The 26,563-nt window shown below is 33.3% G+C and overlaps 2 long non-coding RNA genes across 2 annotated transcripts in view; one reads left to right on the top strand and one right to left on the bottom strand.

The window, feature by feature from the left end:
* LOC122534765 lies at nt 1-17,125 on the top strand. The gene is made up of 3 exons (XR_006307988.1): nt 1-362; nt 486-496; nt 17,112-17,125. It is a non-coding gene; the product is annotated as an uncharacterized LOC122534765 (long non-coding RNA).
* LOC122534764 overlaps nt 14,480-26,563 on the bottom strand; it is a 19,693-nt gene continuing 7,609 nt past the window's right edge. The window contains exons 3-4 of the long non-coding RNA XR_006307987.1: nt 17,169-17,174; nt 14,480-14,490 (exon numbers count right to left, since the gene is read on the bottom strand). This is a non-coding gene — a long non-coding RNA (uncharacterized LOC122534764). The remainder of the gene's footprint in view (nt 14,491-17,168; nt 17,175-26,563) is intronic.

Raw genomic sequence — 26,563 nt, 5'->3', positions numbered from 1 at the left:
CTGACGCGGCTAGCACAGACTCTGAAGACACAAGCCGATAGGCGTGAACTTGGAAATAAGATAAAACTAACGGATTAGGTCAGGATTGAATCTAAACAAAATCTGGGTCACGTTTGGATCAAGTTACGGGGTCTGGGTTAAATCTGGGTTAGCATTGACGCGCGACTAGCTACCACCTTGGTGGCTAGATAAGGGCGCAACGACGACGACGCCGCTTATGTAAGGATTAGTCTCGATTAGACCGGAGCAAAGGGCGCGGAAACGATCGGAGGATATTGCGATGATGGATGAAAGAAACTAGGGTAGGAATTGCTCGCTGATGCGGCAACGATGCACGCTCTTTTTATTCGACGTCCTTTTGAGTCGCTTCCGACGATTTCTTTGGGGGAGAAAATTTTCCACGAGTGGCGCAATCGGGCCCTCGATAGCTACGACAAATTTATGGAAAATGGCATTCAATTGGTAACCTTTGTAGCGTAGTAAAGATCGATTGCTGGTACCTTCGATACGAGACCGTACATGTGTATAATACCATGTACTTTAGTTTCTAACGAAACTTCGAGCGATTGCGGCTTAGATCGAATGTACATACATAGATCGGCTGGTTTCACGTTGAACAGTTTAGTTCAGTGTAGTTTTATCCAGTATAGTATATCGAGAAAATCGAGAAATTTACCTCGTCAAGAGGAAACAATTTATTTACATGTATTTAATTCATGTATGATGTGTATAATACATTAGTTTCTAACAAAACTTCGAGCGATTGCAGCTTAGATCGAATATTCCATATAGATCGGCTTGTTTAGTTCAGTGTAGTATCGAGAAAATCGAGAAATTTACCTCGTCAAATGGAAATAATTTATTTACATGTATTTAATTCTAACGAAGGTCACAGTTAATGAGAAACCTGCTACTGTTCTTCCTTCTATACATAAATATAGAATATTTCAACCGAGTAATAAGAAAAAAAAAAAAACCGTGATTTCTCTTAAAATATCGTGAACTTTTTAATTTATAAGAAATTAAAATTCGAGTCATCGTTGATCTATTAAAGAAAAAAAAGATGTTAATTGAAATATTTTAAAATTTTACTGTACTACATTACTATACACTCTGGTAGATGTTTTAGGCAAAAATCTGGTCAAACTAGGGAGGAAATAGCTTGAGAAAAAGGGCAAAAAGGAAGGAGAGGAGGGAGGGGGATCGTTCGCAAACCTCTTCTCTTAAATACTTCCGCGATTAAGTAACAAAATCTCCGCCCAAATAACAGACGTCCGCACAATACCAGCTTAGCTCCGAAACAGTTGCGTCCAGAGGCGCTTCGATCCGCTTCAATCCGGCACAATTATATCGAAGCAACGATCACGTTCGAGTGGAATTACGACGCGGACTATTATCGTTATTCTAACCTACGGATTTACCGCTCAGCCTGCATACGCGTCGTTCCCCTTTGCACGATAACAGCGGCGGCACACGGGGGTCGAAATTGAAGGAGGAAGAGGAGCGGCGAAGCGCTCGGGCGTACTAGGAATGACGAACAAATATCTACGACAAGAGACAAAGCTACGTGGAACGCGTTATATTGCAGCAACGAACGGGACAGTGAACGACTGCCGAAGCAACGAGGCACGATAGGTAAATATGAAGATGGAGAACACGGTTACAAAAAGATCTCCGAAGCGTCGACGCGGCTACTGAAATTGATTGAAACTTCTATTATCTGGACTAACGTACATACATGACGTGTGAGATTGTAGTCACTTTTAATTATTTCTTCTTTTTTTTTTTTTTTTTTTCTTTCGGTGACTTCTGGCATTTAACTAGATAATTTTTGGTGATTCGTTCAATCGGATTGAGGATTTGGATAATTACGGTTCTTCTAACTATTTTACATTGTGACTATTGATATTTGGAAAGATTTTTTTTTATCAGTTTTCTGTTTTCCTGTAACTTATTTTTTTTTTGATATTTCTCAATGTCTTGATGGCTTTGTTAGTCCAGGATCAACTTTATATGTGCGGACGTTGTCTTTTTATTTCAAATACGTACAAGCGTGTATCTCAGATACGACGTAAATTCTAAATTCGAACTTAATCGCAGAACAACAAGCTGTCTTATTTTCTGGTTGACAGATTGTAGACAGTCCAAAACGATAGCTAAATATTTTAAACATTATTAAAATTCTTTTGCTACTCTTCTCTGGATGTCCTAAGAAAAAACGATTTTTATATTTTTAGCTAAAGAAAAGAAATTAGAACAAACAATTATTTTGAATTGCGTATAGAAAAGGTTTTTATTCAGTATGATTTGTAATATATTCTCAATCGTTACACATAGCTTTTAGCGAATAGAAAGTATAATTGGTTTCGTTTTAAAACAATTACACAAATTTTTATGAATTCATTATTCATTTGATAAATAACAAAAAAAAAATCGTAGAACTCCATTTATACGATCTCTATTAATTTGAACCAAATTTTAATTAATAATAAGCCGTTGCTAATTGTCTGAATCTGAACTATTATATGAACGAAAATATTCAACGAGTGGAGGAGAGAACTGCTATTATACGAATTTCAATTATACATTTGTATTCTGACAAATTTGTAATATAAGCGGAGTTTCATTGTGATTCCATGAAACGATGAAAATATAAAAACGAAACATTTCCCTTTTTCTGTTATTTCGAAAACTATGTCACAGATTAAGAAGCTGTAAAAACGCTCGACATTCTCGATATCTTCTACATTCTATATCTACATTTGCAGACACGATTAAAATTCGACAGAGTCGCTGACAACCCCACAATGTCGTTTTAGGATTAAACACCAGTCGCACAATTTTCCCACACCTCTGGCAAACCGTAAATTCCCCATTGGACTACTTTCTCTCAAAGGAGAGAACAATTCCGCGAGTCGAAACAGCCGCCAGGAACGACGTTAGATCTATTTGCATTTGCCCCGGCGAAACTGTCGTAGGAGTAAATGTCGTTGCGACGACGAACGACATGAAAACGACAAAATAATAGCGGCCCTTCGATGTCGGGTATAATAATCAACACGGTCGAGCGAATCTTCCGCCAGTAATTTGCATGCATCCTCCAGATCTGACATCCTTGCTATTCCGTATAATTCGTACGAAGAAAGCAAAGTATTTTATCGACAATCAAATCCAAGTTGATTTACAAATAATTTCTTTCTTCCGATAATGGCGATGAAACGTGAAGAGGAACGCTTGAGAAGCGAGATTGGCGAAGGAAACTGAACAGAAGTACGTTTGCAAGTAATGCTCTATAATTAGCCCTTGTGCGGAATTTATATAGAGTTACAAATGAGTAATTTGGATCAAACTGACTCAACATCATTTGCAGAAAATGGTATGAAGAATGAAAATTCAGTTGTTACAATTTATTACTTTGATTATCTTTTAGGCACGTGCGATGTAATTTTTTAAATATTTACTATATATTTGTGAACACGAAAAAAATTTCAATTTAAGTAATAATAAAATTTTAATAGTACAAATGAAATAATAATAATAAAAGTTTATTGTTAACCTTGTTTTGAATCGTATGGGCCCAATTTCCATACAAGAGTTCGCTTCACAGAGAAATATTAATGCATGGAGAAATATTAAACTCGAGTAGTTCGTTAATTAGATTCCTAATCATGACTTTCAAATAATCACACGATGAATGCTACGAATGTTTTAGTTTAATCTTTGTATCCATGTTTCTTCATATTCAAGATTATATAATTCCTTGGTATTTATTATTTTCAAATATATTTTTCAACGATAAAATGATACTTTGTAATTGAACATCGCGAGGCTGGAAAAATTACAAATAAGATTTTCTATAAACCGCAGATATTGTCTTTAATAGCGCGTCCACATTGAGTTATATATTGAGTTATAGTTCGTAAACTATTAGTATACTGATCATGATTAACGTTAATCGTAATATATATGTATTACGATATAGGGTGATTTGGAACATGTGGGAAATATGGGAGGAGCTTGTTACAGCTTACTTTGTACTGTAATATTTGCTTATATATTTGTAGAAAAATTGTTCGAAGTAACCATCGAACGAAGTATTTCAACAATGTAAATTGAGTTAAACTACAGTGTTTAAACGAGCCCATAAAAATAATAGAGGAGAGGATTCAAGTCTTTTTGATTGAACTGGCCAGGAAAATGTCAAAAATTCAAAATAACCTTCGCTGAACGCAACTTGTACACAAATTGCTCCGTTCACAATACAGTATTTATATATATATCATTAAAATCCAATTTTGAACAATTGTTACGACACGTTGTAAAATCATAAACTTTTCCTCTTATTTCGTTAAATCAGCGCTTGCAATACTATAACTTCCCATTCTCGTATTCTGAAACACCCTGTACATGTATACACGCGTTTGACAATCGACCGGTACATCAGCAATTTAGTCACGAACGTATCGAGATCGATTTTATGGAGCTGCGAATGCATATGCATGTATGCAATATGCCAAGATACGCACATGTCGCTTGCAAGAAACCTCAAACGTTGTACCTCGATCGTTGGATCGACCGGTGTCAGTCTTTTCACTAGCAGGTTTTAACCAAAACAGAAAAAAAAAAAAAAAATTGCACGAATAAGACGATTTTTACATCTCAATGACCATGACGTACGTACGTATGTACATATCGAATGATCTCGAAGTTAAGAAAATAGCGAGCAGCAATTCGCGCGGTGAGAACGCGCGCGTTCACGCTCCGCGGGGTTCCGCAAAGCGCGAAGAAAATTGAGATGCGCGAATATATATAGGGCTAGGGCGAGGGGCGCGGTGCAGAGTGGCGGAGTGGGGGGTAACGCAGAGTGGGGGAGGGCGGCAATGCGGCGGTAGTTGCGCCGCGGACCATCGCGTGTCGGATCAGCTGTGAGCTGGCAACTCGAGTCAGCTGACTGGCCGCGGCCCCTCCGCTGCGACAATCGATATCCCCCGCATTCACTCCACAACCCGCTACGTAGCTGGCGTTTCCTCCTTTCGGGAGGTACACACTTCCCTTCACTCCCCTGCCCTTGTTCTTGAATCTTCTTGCGAATCAGCTTATCATCGCCCACTGGTTCGAGCCGGAGACAAGAAGTTTCACGCGTGTGCAAAATTCCTTAACAGTAGAACTACCGACGGCCAAAGTATATTTGCGCAAGATACAAGAAGAAATTAACAATACGATCAAGAATCTTCCATTGATGTATTTCATTAAAAATCATTCGATTAAAAATCATTCTAAAAAAAAAATACTCGCTGTTTATAAATGTATAAAGTTGCCATAGGAAATTACAAATTGGTCATTCTGACCACTTTGGTGACAGTTCTAGTGTCAATCTTTCCGAAGGGAAACGGTGCCGGAGGTGATCATGGATATATACATGGTTTATACGAGCTTTGGAAGATTGACATTGCATTGTGGAAAATTGTACGTAAGAAAAGTTTGGTAAAGTAGGAAAGGGGTAGCATGTAATGGAACTTCGATAAAGAAGGTGTCGTTGTTAAACACGTCGATATCGTGGCAAGGAAAGCAGAGAGTCCGCCCTTAAACTCTTGCGCTAGTGACTGGTTGGCGCGGACCATAACGAGTGACCAAACCGTATACAATAATTCGCCTTCTTTTTTGAATTCATCGGTATATCACTGGATAGACATTACTAAGAAGTAGATTTATAGAAATTTATAGAAATTAAGTAAATTTATAGAAATTATAAACTATATAAATTTATAAACTATAATAAATTTATTATTTGTTTTGCCTGGGTTACGTTCCAATATAAAAACTGAGTAAATAATCAAAACTGGTTACATTTCAATATAAAAACCGAGCAAACTAACTAAAAAAATACTTAAAAACTGAGAAAATATTGCAATTTTGGGCCAAATATTCTCGACGTGCGTGGCACGTTATTCCAGCGCAAGAGGAAGTTAATATTATAACATTTCCCCTCCGCTTTGATCCGGCTCAGGTTATCAAAGAACTGCCGTTTAAAGCACGGATGTGAAACCTCGTTTTTGCCCGACCCTTGCCCTTCTGAAACTGCGAGCAAGGGCGGAAAGTAGACCGTGACCTTGGCTTGCCTACGTCCTTCCGGCTTACCCACTCCGGGTCACGCGGACTCACCTCGAAGACGTTGGTAACGATTTCATTCAGTCTAGGGAACACGGCGAAAACGCAATGCGAACGCTCGCGAAAGCTTTTCAAGTGTCGTTTCATCGTGAGTAGACTCGTTAGCGATCGAGTGACGGGGACAAATATGAGAACCTTCGATTTTCCCTCCCGTTGCCTCGAGTGATCGGAAGCGATCGGGCCGAGATTTTCACGCGTGGATAACTGGTTGTGGGAAACGTTCGGTGAATGGGTAATCTCGATTGTTAGAAAGGAGAGCCTGAGAAAAACTGGCACGAGTATTTTGCCCTTCTTTTTCTGAATAAGACGGAACGCGATACATGACAACTGCATTCAGTGAATACTATTCACCTACGACAGGAGATTTTGTTATTAACAAGCGATAATGATGATAATTAAACCATAGATTTTTTATTGCATCTATAGGAATTTTGAAAACGCTAAGAATGCGTGTAATTGTAAAAACAATTTTCTCTTCAAGTTTCACTTGCACGAAATGATAATTTTCTAACGATAATTTAATTTTACTTTAGTTCATTTGAAAAGTATTATAACTGATTCTCATTTCTTACTTTGATCTGTCAATTGGAAAGCAAAAAGAGAGAAATCTTCTCACTACAGGAAAATGGGTGACGAGAAATAATTGCTCTGTAATTTTATATTTATTGATCTTGTATCTTAAAAATGTATCACTATCTGTTTAGCAAAATATGTTAAAATAAACTTGTAAAATTTAATAGTAAATGTACAAGAAAATAATTTTGAAAACATTAAAAAAAATTTATGAATATTCAAATAGATATCTCAAGATTGAGAATAATTATTAAGAATTGAGAATTGTTATTTATTTGCTGACGTTTAAAACACCTAAGAGAATAAGATGATGACTGTGAGAGTCAGAAATATGGCCAGTAAATGTAATAAATTCACTGCAACATGTTATATTAAACAGAATTCAAGCATTTCTTTTGTTTTTAGTAACATGAAACTTTTGCAAAGTAAACAGTTGTTTTGTTTAATACTACACAGAATTAATAGATTGATTATTGGAAAAAAGAAATGAAACTTATATTGAAAGGAAGAAAAATTTAATTGATTGTGCAATGTAAGAATTTCTTTAGAAAAGGCGTCTAAGTTTCTCAGAATAAGCATAATGCTCGCCAGACATTAAATAAAATAAACGATATAATGTTTCTTCCTAAGATACTCTACAGAGAACTATATTTAGCTCGGAGCGTTAAAACTTCTCATTCTATTGGGTTTATTTCGCTTTGCAGAAGTAATTAGTCAAAATGTTCCGTGTCCTTTCTCTTTGTACTTGGTATTTTGACGTAGAAAAATGAAGATCCTTCGCAGAAATGTACAGAACGTACGGAATAGAATTAATTACGGCTAATTAAAGAAGGAGACCTTGTAGAAAATGTCCATACCTTTTAATTCCCCAGTAGTACAACCATCTCATAAAAGTATCGTTCAAGCAAGCGTTTATTTTTTTCAAATGAGAAAAAGTACATAAAGCTACTCGTCGTATACTTTAATTAGGTACTAACTTTGTGTACGTTAAAGAATAAAATGAAGCGCGATGTAACGAACAACATTGGCAAAGTTAAATTAAACATTCCCGCAATCGGAACAAGCTCGAACTTGGAATTTGTCATATTTTTTTTTCTTTTTTCGCAATCGATTGCAAAAAAACAGCTTCAGTTTTGAGAAGAATCCTTAATTAGATTTCACGTTCTTTTTTTATGCTCTCTAAATTTCATTGTTCTGTCTACGAAACATCGACAGAACTGACAGTTCAGTAAGTCAGTGTGAATAAATTTATCGTAGTAATTTGGATAGTACACAATAAACTGTGTTCAGACCGAGATATTTTCATAGTTTTCTTTTTCTTTAATTATATCGTTTTTATACTGTATATTTTCTTCAAATATCACGTGAATATTAAACGAATAATATAGAATAATGTTAAGAAAATATTCTCCATTTTATCATTTTCAAGCAGCAAGGACCTCAGAGATTTATATAGTTAAAATTCATTTATATAATTAAAATTATTATTTATATAATTTCATTTATATAATTAAAATACGTTAATACATCACAAGTTTCATTTTTACTCTCATTTGAAAATGTTTTTTCTCAAAACTTTTGACTATTTGTCATCGTGTCCAACAGTACAATTATACTTATAATACCATCTGTTAGTTCAAACTTAAGTATTTATCTCCTTGTATTTTTTTACAGTTTTATAAAACGACGCGATTTTATGCTACCAACTACAGCTCATGTAAATATAACACACAACACTGTGTCAGGAGTTGCCAATACGTTAATTTGACTCAAGTCTAATCCAAGCGATAGTCATCCATGACCCCAGTACGATACCAGCTGAGAGTTTATACAATATCGTATCTCCACGTGACGTTTCATTATACTTAACTCGTGTTACGGGATGTAGCGCGCTTCTTATCGGTTAACACTTTGCAGAAATGATCGGTATCGCAATCCCACCGTTTATCGTTAAACAAACGGCCAACCAATACATGGCCAGGGACACCATATGGCGAGACACAGTTTTCAAAACTTCGCGAAGTTTTCATCACTTCAATTACCTGAACTGGCTGCTTCGTTTACAACGTAATCGTTTGCTCGCTTACCTGAATTTTAAGCGCCGAGGAAGACGCTCGATTAACGATGACGTGCGAGCGCCCAAAACCGATAATAAAATTTCTGAAAACCTGTTTAGGGTATATTGCATCGATGAGATTTCAGCCATGCGAGGTTCATGCGAGACATTAAAGGAAAAGACGAAACGAAAAAGCGAAACGTAGCGCCAGAATCGATTAATTTTAACTACCGTTTGTTTCTTATTTCTTTTCGATTGCAGCATTAATTGGAGTGGTCCAAGTTTCCCGAAACGAAGTCGCAGGAAAGTGAAAACAATTTATCGGAATGCCTCACCGAGGACTGTTTAATTCGAACGAACTGTGACACTAGAATCGCCGAGGGAGGCGAATCGTAAACCATTTACGATTTAATTAATTTCAGGCTCGACAGTGATGGAGGTGATCTTTCGGAAGAATTCTTCCTACGTCGCTTGATGGGCGATTCTTTGATATACACATTCGACGCAATAGAAATTTCCGATAGTGGCAAGATACCATGAAATTTGGGAACGGCATAAAAGATAAAAAAAAGTTCATCTAGTTGAATTGACCGCGATTAAAGGAAGGCAGGGTAAATTTTCTTTGAGATAAAAATAAAAAATAACTATTTGAAACGATAGATCGTTTCCATTAATTTATAAAAATAATGTAGGGAAAGTAGCTTTGTTCTGGGACTAAATCAAATAAATTAGTTAAATAATCTTTCATTTGTTGAAATTAAATAACAAATAAACTCAATATTCATAGATAATTCGATGATCTTGAGCTCCCAACCTTCATTAAAAAAAAAATCAGCTGAACAAAATGTCCATTTTATTGGTCCTCATGTATGTACCAGTGATGAGATACTTTTGGTCTAATTTTTATCGATTTTGACTGGTTTTTGATTGAAAATCATCGAATTTTCGAAATATCGAAAGTTACGGAATTTGAAGTCAAAAAACTTGATATGTAAAAAAAAAAGTAGGAAAGTATGTAGATTGTAACAAAAAGTATAAGTAATTTTATAAAAAAAGAGTGTTAATCTTTACATTTTTGAAAAAGATTCAGAGAAGACTTATACATCCATGGAGATAATGCAGCATTTGAAACCACTTAATTTTAATATATCATATGCATCTAACTTCATCACCTCAAATATCTCCGTTGTTTCTGGAGATATGAAAAAATTTTTTTAACAACGAGAAGGAAACAATAGTACAGTAATAATAATTTTTTTTTTGTAAATATAAAAATTTCGAAGATGTCAAAGTCATCTTCATTATTTAAATATTTTTTTTATTAATTTTGAATCAATCGTTAATCGATACAACTCAACGTATATCAATCTATGTAATCAAAAAATCTTTAGTTTAGTAAGAGATATTTGAATCTTAGTTCTATAAAATCTATCGTATGAAAGACAAAGAAAGACAGGGACAGTATGCACACAATATCTTTGTCTTTCGTGCATAAAATATATTAAAGCTAAACTAATAATTTTTCGATACACATAGATCAATATTTTTTTTTATGAAGAATATCAAGCTGTATCGATTAATGAATCAAAACCTTCCCACCTACAAAAAAAAAAAAAAAAAAAAAAAAAAAAAATCATTTCTGTCGTGTTATGGCCCACTCTGCGCTGAATAGCATTCGTCGACAAAATGTTTTCATGCCTCCGAAAACAACGGAAATATTTGAGATGATCCACACCAGGGAACAAATTATCTTTCATTCAGTGCGTAATCACGAACAGTTAAGAACCCCTAGCTCGAGCATAAATCACTCTGACGCACGTATAATTCTCCTCCTTCCTATAAGCCTCGCCACCTTCGAATAAAAAAAGGAACGAGTACGATGACCGTGCATGGAAGGCGAAAACAAGCAGCGCTTTTAACTACGTAATTATCCGGACAATCGGGCGCTTCCTGGTGCGCGCGAGGGCCACGAAGACGAGGAGGAACGGTTGCGCGCCGATTGGCGCCAGTAGCCTCCGGCGTTGTTCACTTCCACAGGATTACGAGAAGGATGCGATCGATGGACGAAAACGGCGCCCGAGAGGCGGCCGTGCACGTCGTCCGGTCGCTTGCTTCTCACCATCAACTTTTCCTACGTTTGTTTACCAGAGCTCTTCCTTCGATGTTCGTGGCCCCAGCGGCCATTAACTGTCCCTGCGCCATTTTCCGGTATAAAACCAGAAACTCCTCATTTCTTGGCCATAAGTCGTTGTATTATATCAACGGGTGCTTTCCAAAGTAGGCGATACCGCCCCCTGGTGGACGTTGAAACGATTCGAGAAGAGAAAAAAATAAAGGAACAGAAGAAATTTTGAAAAACCAGTTTCATCTTTTCGAGTACTAATACAAAAGAATCTCGACAATTACAAGAACCGAGCTAACAATAAACGAGGAATTGAAGTTGAAATTTTGACCGCAAAAGCAGAGATATCTACGCCAGAGTGCAAAAGTTTTTTAATTGCTTTTCCTTCGTCACATTTAGTGGATCGAAGCGGTCATAAATCTATTAACTGGCTGTAAATAATTAATCGCGGTGATCTAAGAATGCCGCTGACAAAGATAAATCCGAATGTTGACAAATTGACACCAGGCTCATCTTTCTCATTATTTTTAACTCTAGAATTATTTTAGTTGTTCGCGATTTTTATTTTAATATTATCCTTCGTTATTGTTGTAATTTTCTGCGTAGCGCGAGTGTTATTATTTTGCTGTGTCTTATTTGCAACAATATCTTTTCTTACTACCTACGTTCTGGAGAATAGATACATAAAACAATGCAAATTTGTCACTGCATTTTTCCGTTTGTCCATTTAAAAAAGATAGACTTTCAGTAACTTTTTATTTGAAAATGGGACGGTAAGGCAAATAAATTTGGCAACTCTGCGTTATACGATCAATTTATACTGAAACTATGAAACCATGATAGATGCTGCGCAGAATGTTCCACGTAACTGTAATTGTTCTGATAACTTTAAAAGTAGTCGTTTTAACGAAAATTAATTTAGAACGAGCACCGAATTTGCATACATATTGTCTGCAAGTATCGTTATAAGCGAAAATCGATCAACCCTGAGATTTCAAAAAATACAAACCTAGTTGATCCAATATCTCTTCTATATCTATCCAGTCTACATCAATATATAAACATGTTAGTGTAATATATGCGATATGACATCGACCTTCATTCTTTCAAATAATATAAATTTCAAAAAATATAAACCTAGTTGATCCAATATCTCTTCTATATCTATTCAGTCTACATCAATATATAAACATGTTAGTGTAATATATGCGATATGACATCGACCTTCATTCTTTCAAATAATATAAATTTCAAAAAATATAAACCTAGTTGATCCAATATATTTTCTACACCTATTCAGTCTACATAGATATATAAACATGTTGGTATAACATATGCGATATGACATCAACCTTTATCCTTTCAAATAATATAAATTTCAAAAAATATAAAATATAAACCTAATTGATCCAATATTTCTTCTATACCTATTCAGTCTACAATGATATATAAACATGTTAGTGTAACATATGCAATATGAGATCAACCTTCATCCTTTCAAATAATACAATTTTCAAAAAATATAAACCTAGTTGATCCAATATTTCTTCTATATCTATTCAGTCTACATTGATATATAAACATGTTAGTGCAACATATGCGATATGACATCGACCTTCATCCTTTCAAATAATATAAATTTAAAAAAATATAAACCTAGTTGATCCAATATTTCTTCTATATCTATTCAGTCTACATTGATATATAAATATGTTAGTGTAACATATGCGATCGATCTTCATTCATTTCAACAGATTTTAATAAATATTAAACTCAAAATGATCCCAAATTACAAACATTAATTGCGACAACATCCTTAATGATTAATTGCTGCACAGAGAATTACGTACAGATACGCGTGTTTATCGCATTGATTTATGGACAAGAATGTACAGAGATGGATATATATGCGGTTCGATAAACATGGTGAGAAGTACATACATAAAGGTGCAATGCGGATGGTGGAGCTGGATGTGCAGTTGGAATTCCGTAGGGTGAGTTGTTTATATAGGGCAAGATGCGTCAATGGGGTTACAGAGGGAACAAGCGATCGAGTTCTTGGAGAAATTGCGAGGAATAAAGCGGGGAATAAAGGAGAGGGAAGTAAGAATGGGAAACGTGATAGGCGATAGAGATGTTTTGATATGCGAACGAGGAATCAGGGCGCAAAGGGCAGAAATTAAGGGAGAAAAATAAACAGTGGCGGTGGAAAAGGAAGCACGATGTGAAAATAAGTCATCGTGCACGATTTCTGCGGGGAATAAAGGGTGCATACGTAATGCGCTTACTTAACCTCTTTATTCCGGTGGTCTCCTCCGAAAAATCGTTGCGCACATAACACGGCTGAATGAAACGTGCGTTCTATGCAGATATTTTGTTAATTTGATTATTAAGTTATTTATTTATACGCGAATAAATCGAAGATGTAATATACACGAGAATATATAAACAAGAGTCGGAATAATAAATACAATTGCCTATAATTTTGGAAACATTGCTTATAATTGCTGTATCGAGTAGATTGCGAATTTTTATACATTATAGAAATTACAAGGTACAGAAATGCACACAATGCACGCAATATGCAAAAGTAGATAAAGTGTATATCTATAGAGTACTTATTACGATATGTAGATAACATAGATTTCTATGTAGTTGGTACGTAACCAAAAACTTTTACGAAAAAAATCAATAACAGAATCTTATTCGTTGTTTAAGCTAAGGATGTTAATCGTAAAATATAAAAGAAAATTTTTCAAGGAAAAATATCGATTTTGTAAACTGTTTTCTTATTACAAATAACAACTACAAGTGACTGAAAATTGTCTTCATCGTCGATAACCATTACTGACGATGATAATTTTATTTCGGCCGCTTATCGATTGTTATCAATCAGGGGAATTTATTGCGGCTGCACGTGACAGTTACCGACGAGGGAAATTCTATTTCGGTTACTTGTGACAGTTATTAATAAGGAAAATTACGTTCACGATGGTATGTAATAAAGTATAAAGTATTGTTTTGTATTCGATAAAACAATTCTTTGCAATCGTGCCAAACACATTTTAAAAGCCATAAAGGTTACTTTCCAATATAAATCTCATATAAGGTGACGAAAAAAGAAGAACCAAAATGAATTTCCTTCACTGTTACGAGCAAATGAAATAGAATTTCTTATGCTGATGAATAATGAGTAAATAATGGTCATTAGTAACAAAAACAATTTTCTGCAACTTATCTGTCAATCAAAAACATTTTAATTGAAAAAATAATTGTTATCGTATGATTCTTTTCAGTTGGGTTACAAGAATACATAAAAATCCGCAGCTTCTACGCTTATGAGTTGATATTAATAGTTATAAAATTGTATAATATAGTTATAAAATTGTATAATAATACAATTATAATAAATTGTATAATAATACATTATATTGTACTATAAAATTGTATAATGTAAATTGCAATTTACATTAAAATTGTAAAATATAAAATGCAATTTAACATGAATCGAAGTCGAACACCAACTACAGTCCGTTTTAGAAAAATAAGCCTAGACACCTTTCTCCTTTAGCTTCTCTAAAAACACTTGAAGAGTTTTTGCCACTTGAATTATATGACAAAGTATCCAGGATTTGTATGATACCGGTTTCAAGGAAATTCAGACTATATTCGACAACGATATGGTTCTACATAATATTAATGAAGTATTTTCTTGCGCTGGAATGACGTGCCACGCACGTCGAGAATTTTTTGTTCCAAAATGTTATATTTTCTTATATTTTATATTTTATTTATTATCTTATATTATATTTATACTTTATTATCTTATATTTATATTTTATGTTTTAATATTTTCTCAGTTTTAAGTATATTTAAGTAAAACAAAATAAGCAAAACAAATAATAAATTTATTACTTCTCAATAATCTTCTATCCAGTGATATCGTATCGACGAGTTCAAGAAGAAAGCGACTAATTATTGTATTCGGTCACTCGTTACGGTCCGCGAACCAGTTGCAAGGGGTTAATTACAAATTACTTCATTAGCATTATGTAGAATCATTATCGATGTCGCATACAGTCTGAATTTCCTTATAATGGAGATATTTCCATTATTTTAGCCGACTCTTGTATGTTATAGTCATTTCATAATACCGTGCATACATTTCTATTTGTATGTTTTGTATCCTGCTTCGATATTTCTCAATGAACGGGTCTAACAAGTAGGAAAGCTCGACATGTATATGTGATACACGCTGTCAACATTAGGGATAATCTTCTTGATGTTCAGTAGATATGGTCAATAGAAGCACGCCCATTTGCGTGCACGAATTGATCATTTCAAGTGTGTATATTTCAATGCAGCATCATAATAGATAACTTCATATAAATAAGGAAGTTAAATCGAATACATCTCGATCGTTTACGACAGATATATATTTAGAACGATTCGTTATTAATAAACAATTATTTGTCGATAAGTATTTAATATAATATACATAATAGCATTATATTTTGTCGATAAGTAGTATATTTGTTCAAACTTCAAAACTGCTTACTAAAATATCCAGAAATGATGTTGCAAAATTTTTATGTGATCGTAAGGAGTATGTATTGCACGTAATGTGACAACATATGCATGTAACAAGTATCAATCTAAATGACTATTAATCAGTAAATTTCTTCACAATTTAAACAACTTTGATCTCTCTTTTTTTTTTATCATTGAATCCATGATCGTCATAAATGATCGTCAGCTCAATTCGCGTCGCTGCGTTCAAATTTTGCGATCGATATTGAAGAGACCAGTGAAAAAAAATTCATCACCAATTAGAATCAGAAACAATCCTACGTTATTTTCAATTATCACGAATTTTTGCTTTCATCTATTATATTAAACACCGATCTTCTTTCCTATCCTATCTTTATCGTATCTTTTAATAAATATCCTAGCTCTGCCCATTATTTATCTATGAACCTTGACCTTCTTTTACTCATCACTGAGATTAATCAAACTTCCCACTCCAAAATTTTCCAGTTTCATCGACTCGTTAAACAGCCAATTTTCTCGAAAGGAAAATCAGATTTTATGTAGATTCACGTTCGAATAATTTTTCCCCTTTAACTTTGTATACTTATATAAAAATATAATTACTTATATTTATATATAAATACTTACATATAATAAATTTTTACAATAATATATTTATTATAATATAATAAAATTTATATATAATTAATTTTGTATATATAACTGGAATTTCATCTATATATCTATCACTTACATATACTTATATATAAATACTTATAATTACTTAGATTTATATATAAATATAATTTATATATATAAAATTTTTATAATATAATAAAACTTATATATAATTAATTTTTTATATAGTATAACTGGAATTTCATCTATATACCTATCACTTATATATAAGTACTTATAATTACTTATATTTATATATAATAAATTTTTATAATATAATAAATAATATATATAATAAAATTTATATATAATTAATTTTTTATATAGTATAACTGGAATTTCATCTATATATCTATCTATAGGATCTTTAAATTCTATTGTCATAGTTTTCATAATAAAAAGACTTTTCATGAAATCACGATCAAATTAACTTATCTTCAATTTGTGATCATATTCTGTCACGAGCTACTTGATTTCATCCAAGTTTCCGTGTCCACGTATAATAATTACGACCGCATAAATAATAATAAAAACAAATTGAACAACAAGATCAGCAGATTACTTCAACAGACCGCCGAATTTGCTTCTAGACATTCCAGACATTTCCAGACGTTTCCACGTGTATTCTTAGGGATTAGAATTCCGTGGAAACATATCGTTAAGGTTTGTTACATTTTTTTTTTTTTTTCTTTTTTTGGCAATAAAGTGCAAAGTTACATGGCAAAATGACCCAAGAATCTCACGTGGCAGTGTACGTTCATCGTTCACGGACTCGTGTCCTGACAGCACTCGAGGAAGGCTTCTTTCTTTTCCCCCAAGAAGACCGGAAGTCCATTAATCGGCTCACGTTACGCCATTTTTCATTCTGAGAAACATACTCGGAACGTCTCAAAAGATCTCCCTCACGAATGGTACATCTCTCTTTGTGCCAAGAAGCAGAAACGAACGATCGTAGACAACGTTCTCCCTCGATAGACAAAAGAGAAGAAGGATTTCTTGAAAGGAAAGTGGGTTTGTCTACCCACGTAACAGAGACACGACTCGAGCCTGTATTTCTCCAATACCAGTTCCGTATCGACTCGATGGAAATGTCAAAGCAACTGCTTAATGGACGAAGGCTGGAAAGATCGTACTCTGATATTCCGAGTCTGCGAATCGTTCCAAACGGGGAAAAGCTAAATTCAGATTGGCGCAAAGTCAGATTCTCAATAGGTTATCACGTAGTAATTTTGAGAATTTTGCGGCCGATTCGTTGAAGGATCGTTGGTGAACGAGAGCGAACGGATTTTTAGCAAAGAATTATTATTTCCTGTTACCACGAAAATTAGAGAAAGCTCTGTTCGTTTGTAACGTGCATTTCTTTCGTTCGTGATTCTAGCAACTTGTCACGATTCGTAATTAATTTCGTTATTTTTATCCAAAGGAAATTCTTTCGTTTGTAAAAAATGTCTGATTGTAAAGAATTCGCATATTCTTTCGGTGTTATTGTTAGTCAATTATGGCAGCATTTCATACGAAATGGAGGGCACAAAGACGAGAATGCAAGCAATAAGGTCGCGGCAAGAGCTTTTCAAGCGGCGTTAAAATCACGCGAGTGTTTTTTTGGAGATAGCTGTTTCGTTTGTATGAAAAAAAATGCAATGAAACAGGACAGAGAATGCTCTCGAGGTTTCATGGCGCTTGAAAGAAACCTGACGTTTTCAACGCTGAAGAGACAGCAAAGGGAATATAAGTTGCTCGCTAAAATTAAATTTCTCAGATGGACAATGCACTTAATTAAGCCAAGCATGCGAAGGCTCTCCGTTTTATTTGACTCTTTCGACGAAAATGAGAAGGAAAAGTTTCCAAGGCAGCCACATTTTTTTCTCTTTTCTCTCTCTTTCTAACATCAATCTTGGCAATAATTTCGTGAGAATTCAAAAATAAATTTTAACTATATACGGCAAGGGATCGTATTGTGTCGTTAAATTTTAAATTTTCTTTTAAGATCTCTTCCGTAAATTACTTTAAATTTTTACTGAAAATATAGACTAATAACTAATAATAAAATTATGTGTAAGAGGAAAACAATTGAATTAATTTAAATAGTGTGAATTCAACGTATATTACGAAGATAAGTCATTTTGGAGACTTGAATAAAAATAATAATTTACCAAAAATGATTAAAAAATAATTCGTTGGTAACTAATAAATGGAAGCTGGAAATAATTCAACTGACATGACACAAATTGATACTTCACTCGTCATTATCGCGAATCAATAATCTTAGTTTTATTCTTTATAAGTTCTCATTACGTATCTATAATTCATTTCAATTCAGAATGAATAGTGGTGACACGTGTATTTAATCCACGTGTTGCCACGCTACGCTATGAAATAGGTTGCAAACTAAATCATATCAGTATTATGAGGAGCTCTATGACGGATCTTGATGTCTGAAATATCAAAGAGTGAGTTTTGCTCATATTGTACACTCATTTTTTTATTCACAGCTTTTGCTTTCAGGACCATATTATCCTCTATGAGAGAGAGAGAGGATTGATATTATATTAATACGCATAGTTTCGGAAAACTTAAATAACTTTGCTTACAAGTGTCGATTCTATAAACTATATATATGTATATTTCAACGTACAATTTTTTAACTTGTTTAACTTAGAAAATATATTTCTTTTTCTACTTAGTAAGACACTTTCGTTTTGTAGGTTATTTATGTTTATTAGTAGCAAAAACTTCGTCACATTAAAAAAAAAAACATCTTTCTCTGTAACGCTAGTTGTAGTCTAAATATTTTCGTCATAAATATGAAAATTATGAGCAGATCAAATCACCAGTAGAAAACCATAATATAATAATATATTTTATCGACAGCTGCGGATTTTTATGCAAATTCGCATTTTTCGTAATTATAATATATAAAATATAATATAATATATATAAAAAATATATATAAAATATAATATAATATATATAAAAAATATATATAAAATATAATATAATATATATAAAAAATATATATAAAAATATAATATATATAATACATAATAAAAAAAAAGTAAAATTTTGCTGAAATATTGTTGTACGTGCCAAGTCTTACATAAAAAAATATTGTTCTTTAGACATTTCATATATATATATATATATATGCATTCTCTGTAATTTTACACATTAAAATTTCCTATGAAAATTCGCATAAAAATTCGTAGTCTACTCATCATCCTCTATTTATTCTCTTCTAACGCAACGTGTTTCTACATTTAATTTTTTAAAAAGTGGCCGTATAATTTTCAAAACCCCCCTCGTTTCATTCAATCTCACGTTCTTCAATACACGAAACTAAAGAATATAATGACAGGATCGAAGAACTAATCTAACCCTGAAGTTCCTTAGGAAGCGATAGCATCTCGATCTGACGATCAATTCGACAATGATCAATTTGTTGATGACAGGGAGAATGATCGAAGAAAATAATCGTGGCCGCTAGAAACACGCGGAAGATCAACAAACGAAAGTAGGCCAGGCAAACAGCCGTGCGATGCGACCTTTGCGTGTTAAGGACAATCAAGGTCATCGCGGGGAATTACCATTTCCTCTGTGTCGACGGTGTTTATCGAAACATCGTCGTCCGTCTAACAAATGTAGTTAATTATACGCAATTAAATGCGACGAATTCATGTTTTATGGTTCATCGAAATGTCTACGAAGCAAAATATCGGAATACTACCGAGGTTTAATCCTTAACAGGGACAAAGTAGACAGTTTGTACTGTTAGATAAATGATGTTACTCTAATTACACGTTCATCAATTAAAGAGATTGCCGCAATATCGATCCATTTTTGAGTAATTTGTACGAAGCAGATAAAATTAAATAACGTTATGAATTATAGAAAAAAAAAAAAAAAAAAAAAAAACACGTATTATAAGATTGATTGTAGATCTATTAATTGTTAGTTTAAGATAGTGCACCATTAACTTTAGTGTTAGTATAAAATTATGTACCATTAATATTTACGTAGATATTTCTCAAGGCCGAGAGGTAAGAAAATAAATTACTATCGAAATCGGACTACTTTTTGTTGCGTATTATAAATTCACAGTTACCTGATAAACATAGTAATTTTTCTTTAACTTTTACGTATTGAACGTATATCGTATTTTTTTTTTTTTTTTCTCTCTACCAATAACAGATAAATTTAAACACGAAGCAAGATATACGTATAATTGTATAAAGAGAAATCAGGATGCAAGATGCAAGAGAGATAACGCGCGCACGATATGCAAAGCGAAATGTTCAAAAGGATATTGCAAAGGTATCTACTGTAATTACAGTACAGGTTTCCCCAATGGTCACGAGTGGGCGCGAAACTTTTATCCGCAGAACATGCGGGTCAATATTGGCCCACCAATTATTTCCCGCAGGGGTAAAATTCAATTTCGCCCGTGCGTTTCTGCATTGAAATTCGGATTTGAAACCACAGTGTCGCATATTAATTTTGGCTTCGATCCCGGTGTTACGGACCAGCGCGATGTTTCAAGCGAGCTCGGTTCCCGCCGTGATCAAACATTGACATAACCTTAATGCCGATGTCGCGTCCCAGGTTCCGGAAGAAACCGGATGACGCGACGTTCGATACACGTTTTATTATTCCACGTCCAGACGGCTGCCCCCTTCGAGTGCACGACGAAATTAACCTTTTGCCCTTGCGAACCTTTGTTAGCATCCATCGGCAACTTATTTTTACGAAATGGCGAGTAATCGCTTCAAATAAAACCACGTAGAAAATATATTAATATATTATATTGTATTATATTACTATACTATATTATTATAGAATACTATATAATACTAATACTATACAATATTATATTACTATACTATATTATCATATAATATAATATAATATGATATAATATAGTATAGTACAGTACAGTATAGTATAGTATAGTACAATACAGTATAGTACAGTATAGTATAGTATAGTATAGTATAGTATAGTATAGTATAGTATAGTATAATATAATATAATATGATATAATATAGTATAATATAATATAATATAATATAGTATAATAATATATTGTAATTATAGTAGAAAATAATTATTCTGTTCAAACGTGAAATTTTGTTGATTATGTTTAACATGTGTAACATGTGACATCGTTTGAAGTAATTGCCAACGTGCATTTTAAGTTTGTTAGACCAGGTATAGTATATAGGAGTTAATGATACATACTTTCAATCTCCTGAAAAATAATTTTCTTCGCTATTTTATGAATTTTCGCAAAAAGCAACAAGAATTGTTCCAGTAAGTATCGCTGAAATTCTTTTATTCTCCTTACATCTACTATTGTATCATACAATACCAAACGTATATATTTTATAATTAACAATTATAAAAAAGCTATTATCCGAGCTATTAGCCAGATTCAAGTACTATGTTCCCTTAAAAGAGACAATCGAGTGGAAAAAGGTTAAATATTGACGAGACAATTGACAGGCGACCAAACTTGCAAAGTTGCAAAATGTACGAGATTTTGAAAAATGAAACTGAACTTTTGTTATGAACGGTTTCAGTATACACTGAACTGTTAAGTCATTTCTATTTAAATCAGTGAGTTAATCATCGCTGACTGAGTCTTTTTTTTTTTTGCACGTGTGTGCATAAAGTATACGTAGTATATTACATAGTATCGTATACATTATATAAATACATACATTTTTGTGCCAATTTTATTAATTTTTCTACATATATTACAAATTATTGCACGAACGTATTTTAGAGATATAATACTATTGGGCCAATTGAAAACGTTACATTTTATATACAAATCGCTGAAAAGCTGTGTTCTTCGACTGCATAAATGAAAATCTAGAGCATTATTTTTTAAAAATTACTTTGAAATCCATTGCTGTTTACGCTATCTTCTCGTAATAAATAAATTCGTGAAAAATGAACCTTTCCTGAATTGCGCACAATCGCGTATACATTAAAAAGATAAGTTGTTGTTTACCGTAGAAAGACCTTTGGCTCGGAAGATATTTTAATTTCGATGTTTCCGATACAAAATAGAAGTGTTCTATCAGGAAAGTATCGTTATCTTCAAACGATATCAACTTCCATTATAGCGATTCATAAATTCTTTTCAAGCTCGACCCCATTCCACTTGCTCCTTCTCTCCGGCAATTTTAACATTCATAAAATTCCAACCTTTAAAAATTCCCTGTTCATATCCTCCAGCAGGCCTTGATAAAGCTACACTTCCTAGAATAAAGGGCGGAAAAAAAAAAAAAAAAAAAAAAAAAAAAAAAAGAAAAAAAAAAAAAAAAAAAAAAACGAAATAAATCGGCACGTGAAACGCGACTTCGAGCAACGCGGAAGGGAACCGCAATAATGCACGATCGTTCGTGACGCAAGTTTTGAAAAGCCACACACCACGATATATCGATTCCCTCGATCGGCCGCACACACCACGGACACGTGGCTCTCCGACGTGGACGCGTCACACATCCGCGAAATTATTATGTTGAATGCACGTTGGCTGCAATGCAGTCGGAATAGACAAATATGTATATAATTTTTCGACTCCACCAAGAATTCATTAGCGAACGGATAAAACAGCAAAAATCAGCAGCCAAGGAAACACCAAGGAAAGTAGAGTAATATTGTGCAACATTACTGGTACTGTCTGTGCGAGCAAGTGATAATTATTTAAATTCTGTTATAAAAATAAAAGATAACTAAGAGGTTCGATGATATCGAAAGGAGGTGTTCTCAAACAGATTTAATCTTAATTAAATCTTAACACTTAATTTTTAACTGGCGGAATTGGAACAAGCCGCACGATATTATCTCGTTATGAGCCATTCGAAAAATCTCCAGCAAGATTACCTAATGATACAATTAAATTGGTGAATTCTAAACAAGATACGCAGAATCTTCTTCAATCCTTGATATTTAGAATGTTGTATCTGATACGGTATTTACCGTACTAATACGTTGCTAATAACTAGACTGCGGATATTTATGCGAAATTTAAATTTTCGTGCAGTTGATTAAAGACCTAACCTAGAGATTGCTTTCATTCTTCAAATATTGCAACGAGTACAGCGTGTAAAAAAAAATAAATGTCGAGACTATGCTATCTATAGATGGAGAACAATGTGAGCAAGGTGTCGCAAAATTGACCTTGACCAGTTTTTTTGAAGATCAAATTTTTTTATGATTGCATCGTATTGTACTCATCGAGAAGATAAAATGTCTGCAAGGAACCATACATCAAATTATTATTAAACAATCCATACATGTAATACGTTTATATTCTGCAATGGAATAGGCTTTGCTATTGCACTTACTGAATTTCTTCGTCGAACATTTCTTTCAAGAAGACAGCACTATCCTGCCGTATTATCTGTAAAGAACATGCTCGTGCATCTGCCTCTGCCAGGGTGTCCGCGTTATGCTTTGTCACTAGTTTTTAGGCATTTCCAGTAGTGCAATTAAAAAATGTTTCAAATAAAAATTTCTTAATGTTTAGTGTGCTACATATTCTCATATTCTTAAATCTCAAAAAATACTTTTTACGTTCACCATGACTTTTTTAAATAGCACCATATATTTTTCATATCATAAGATTGTTGCTGATATCGAGACGAATTCAACAGTGTGTTATACTGTGTGACTTTGAAATGGAGCTTAAACTATGATACAGAGCTCCGCTCTGCGTATTAGACTTTCCGTTGTCGCTATAATTACGCTGCCCCTAAACAGGATGGTGCTGTCTTGTGGACCCGACGAAGAAATTAAGTGCAATAGCAGAGCCTATTCCATTGCAAAATATAAACATATTATATATATGACGAGTTTAATAATAATTGAATATATGTAATCATTTTTTTAGGAGAACGATCCATGATTCTTTGGAGACATTTTATATATTTTGCATTTATATATTGTATTATATATATATATTTTTTTATATATTTATATATTATATTTGCTATTCTCCATCAAATCGAGGGTGTAGAATCGATCTTGCATAGTTGCGACATTTATTTTTTTTACACCCTATACATTTTTTACACCTTTTGACATTTCATATATTTTTATAAATTATACGCATCATATGCATTCCTATATTTTGAAATTTTCAACAAGTAGATAAAAATCTGCAGTCTACCAGTGGCCTACGATCTTAAAGTTAAACAAATGTTAAAATACAAATAAAAAAAAAAAGAATTTTTGAAAACATTAAAAATAAAAAAAATTATAATTTATGAAAATTTAAAGCTTTGGGGGAATCTAAAAATTTGTTGTTAAAAAGTAATTTAGAACACACATCCACACGACACTGCTAATTGTCCAATAGAGACACGAACACAAAGTATAACGATCATACGTAAAAACGATACTGCACATCTAATTTAATTTAACGCGATAGTCCTTTTTAGATACACAATAAATCAATTACACAGAGTGCAAACAGAACATATTGAATTAGGTATAAAGCGATACGACGTAATTGAATTAAATTACAATGTAATGTTAAACACATTATATGCTGCGGATTTTCGTGCAAATTCTGAATGTAATTAAAAAACACGGTAAACAAAAATTCTTTTTACTAAATGATACAAATAATATAAACCGTACTTAAAAATATTTGAAACATTTTTTCGTATTATATTATACGTGTTCTGTGCAATTTTGTTCTTGAAAATTTCCTAAAACACAAACGCAATCTAAATATAACAGCGAAGAAATTCTTTTTTCTCAATTTAAATTGTCAATTTTAAAATTAATAAATTAAGGTAATTAGTCAGAGCAATAATAAACGCAGAAATGATCTAATGCAATAAATGTGAGAATACATATGAAACGATAATTAGACTGTGGATGTTTATATGGAACATTTGCAGAATGCATATAACGGCATTATAAAATATACATGAAAAATAAAATGAATATAATTTATATTTATATGAATAATATTTATTATTTATATGAATATAAAAAACACGTGAAATATCCAAAGCATACTACACATACCACACATTTAATCGATAAAACGAAATCTCAAATTAACGTAAATTTGCAAATTCATTTGCAAACGTACGAATTATTATTATATCCACAGTCTAGTGATACTGAGACAACATAATTTTCCACAGCAACCGATATTTCTCTATTTTGTTGTCAAAGTTTGTCACCAGACAAAACAAGCAGCATCGAATCAGTTTCTAAAATCCATCGTGTCAGCAACGCGCGGAGATAATAAAACATCCGACAGCTGTTACATTTTAATGTTTTCAATCCGTCTGGGCCGCGTGGATTCATTTCGAAGCCGCATCTTCAGCAACACAAAACGAGCAACCAAGAGTTTTATGCCTCCGATCCGACGGTGCAAACAGGTTCGAGCGTTTCTAGCGTTTGCAAGAAACGTATCCTCGCGAGCAGCAGGGGACATAAACGAGCGCGAGCGAAATACTCGTTTCTTGGAGAGGCGCCATAAGCGGCCGGACAATAACACCACTCTACGTTCCGAGAACCGTGCTTCTCAACCGTTTCGACGGTAATGGCCGACTTTCATCTTTGTCTTTGATTTGATTTTCATTCCGTCTCCCGGTTATGTATTATTTCGAACGTTGCCAGGACTCGATGATTAAACAGGTATTAAAATTTCAAGCTGTTTCTATCCCAACGATGAGAAATGATCGATAATTTAAGCCGTCATAACACCCGTAGAAAATATTCATTTGGAAATAACAGCGAGTCACTTGGAAGCATAAAATCTCTGCTTTCGCAGCTCCGAGTTTGTTTTTACATTGTGCAAAGTGAAAATATCTTTATTTCCGAGAATTGTGAGAATTTAACGTTTAAGGATTAATACGACGAAAATTGAAGGGGGAAAAAATAACTTTCAGCTCAGACATTCAATAAAATTCAATAAAATGTTGAAAAAAATTTACAGCATCTAAAAAGGAGTCGTAAAGAAAGCGTTTCAATTTTTAAGACCATGGTGAATCTAGTCATAAAAGACAGTACCTTTATCTTCCGACTCACTACACGATGTAAAGCCTATATTTATAAAGAACCAATTCAAGACTATCAGGTAGAAGCTTTACGGTTTAAACTGTGAATTGTAAATGTGATTTTTTTTTTCATAAATCATAAATAACAATTTTAACAATAGAAATACAATTTTAATATAACAAATAGTGGTACAGTTCACTGTAAGCTTTTTCTGTCATTGGATAAAATTTAAACAGACAACAAAACGAGAAACTTTTCTAAGAATTTATTATAGAAAATTTTTTATTCTAATATAATAACATTCGGGTATTTATATCGTTGGAATAGAATGTTTTAGAAAAAAAAGAATCTGTTGATTTTCTAGTTACTAGTATGTGGATAAAGTCTGTTTTAAAATGTTAAAA

Source organism: Frieseomelitta varia, unplaced genomic scaffold (genome assembly GCF_011392965.1).
Source record: "Frieseomelitta varia isolate USP_RPSP 00005682 unplaced genomic scaffold, Fvar_1.2 scaffold_638, whole genome shotgun sequence".
NCBI lineage: Eukaryota > Metazoa > Arthropoda > Insecta > Hymenoptera > Apidae > Frieseomelitta > Frieseomelitta varia.
The sequence above is the reverse complement of the archived record's forward strand: the minus strand, read 5'-3'. Positions and strand labels throughout refer to the sequence as shown.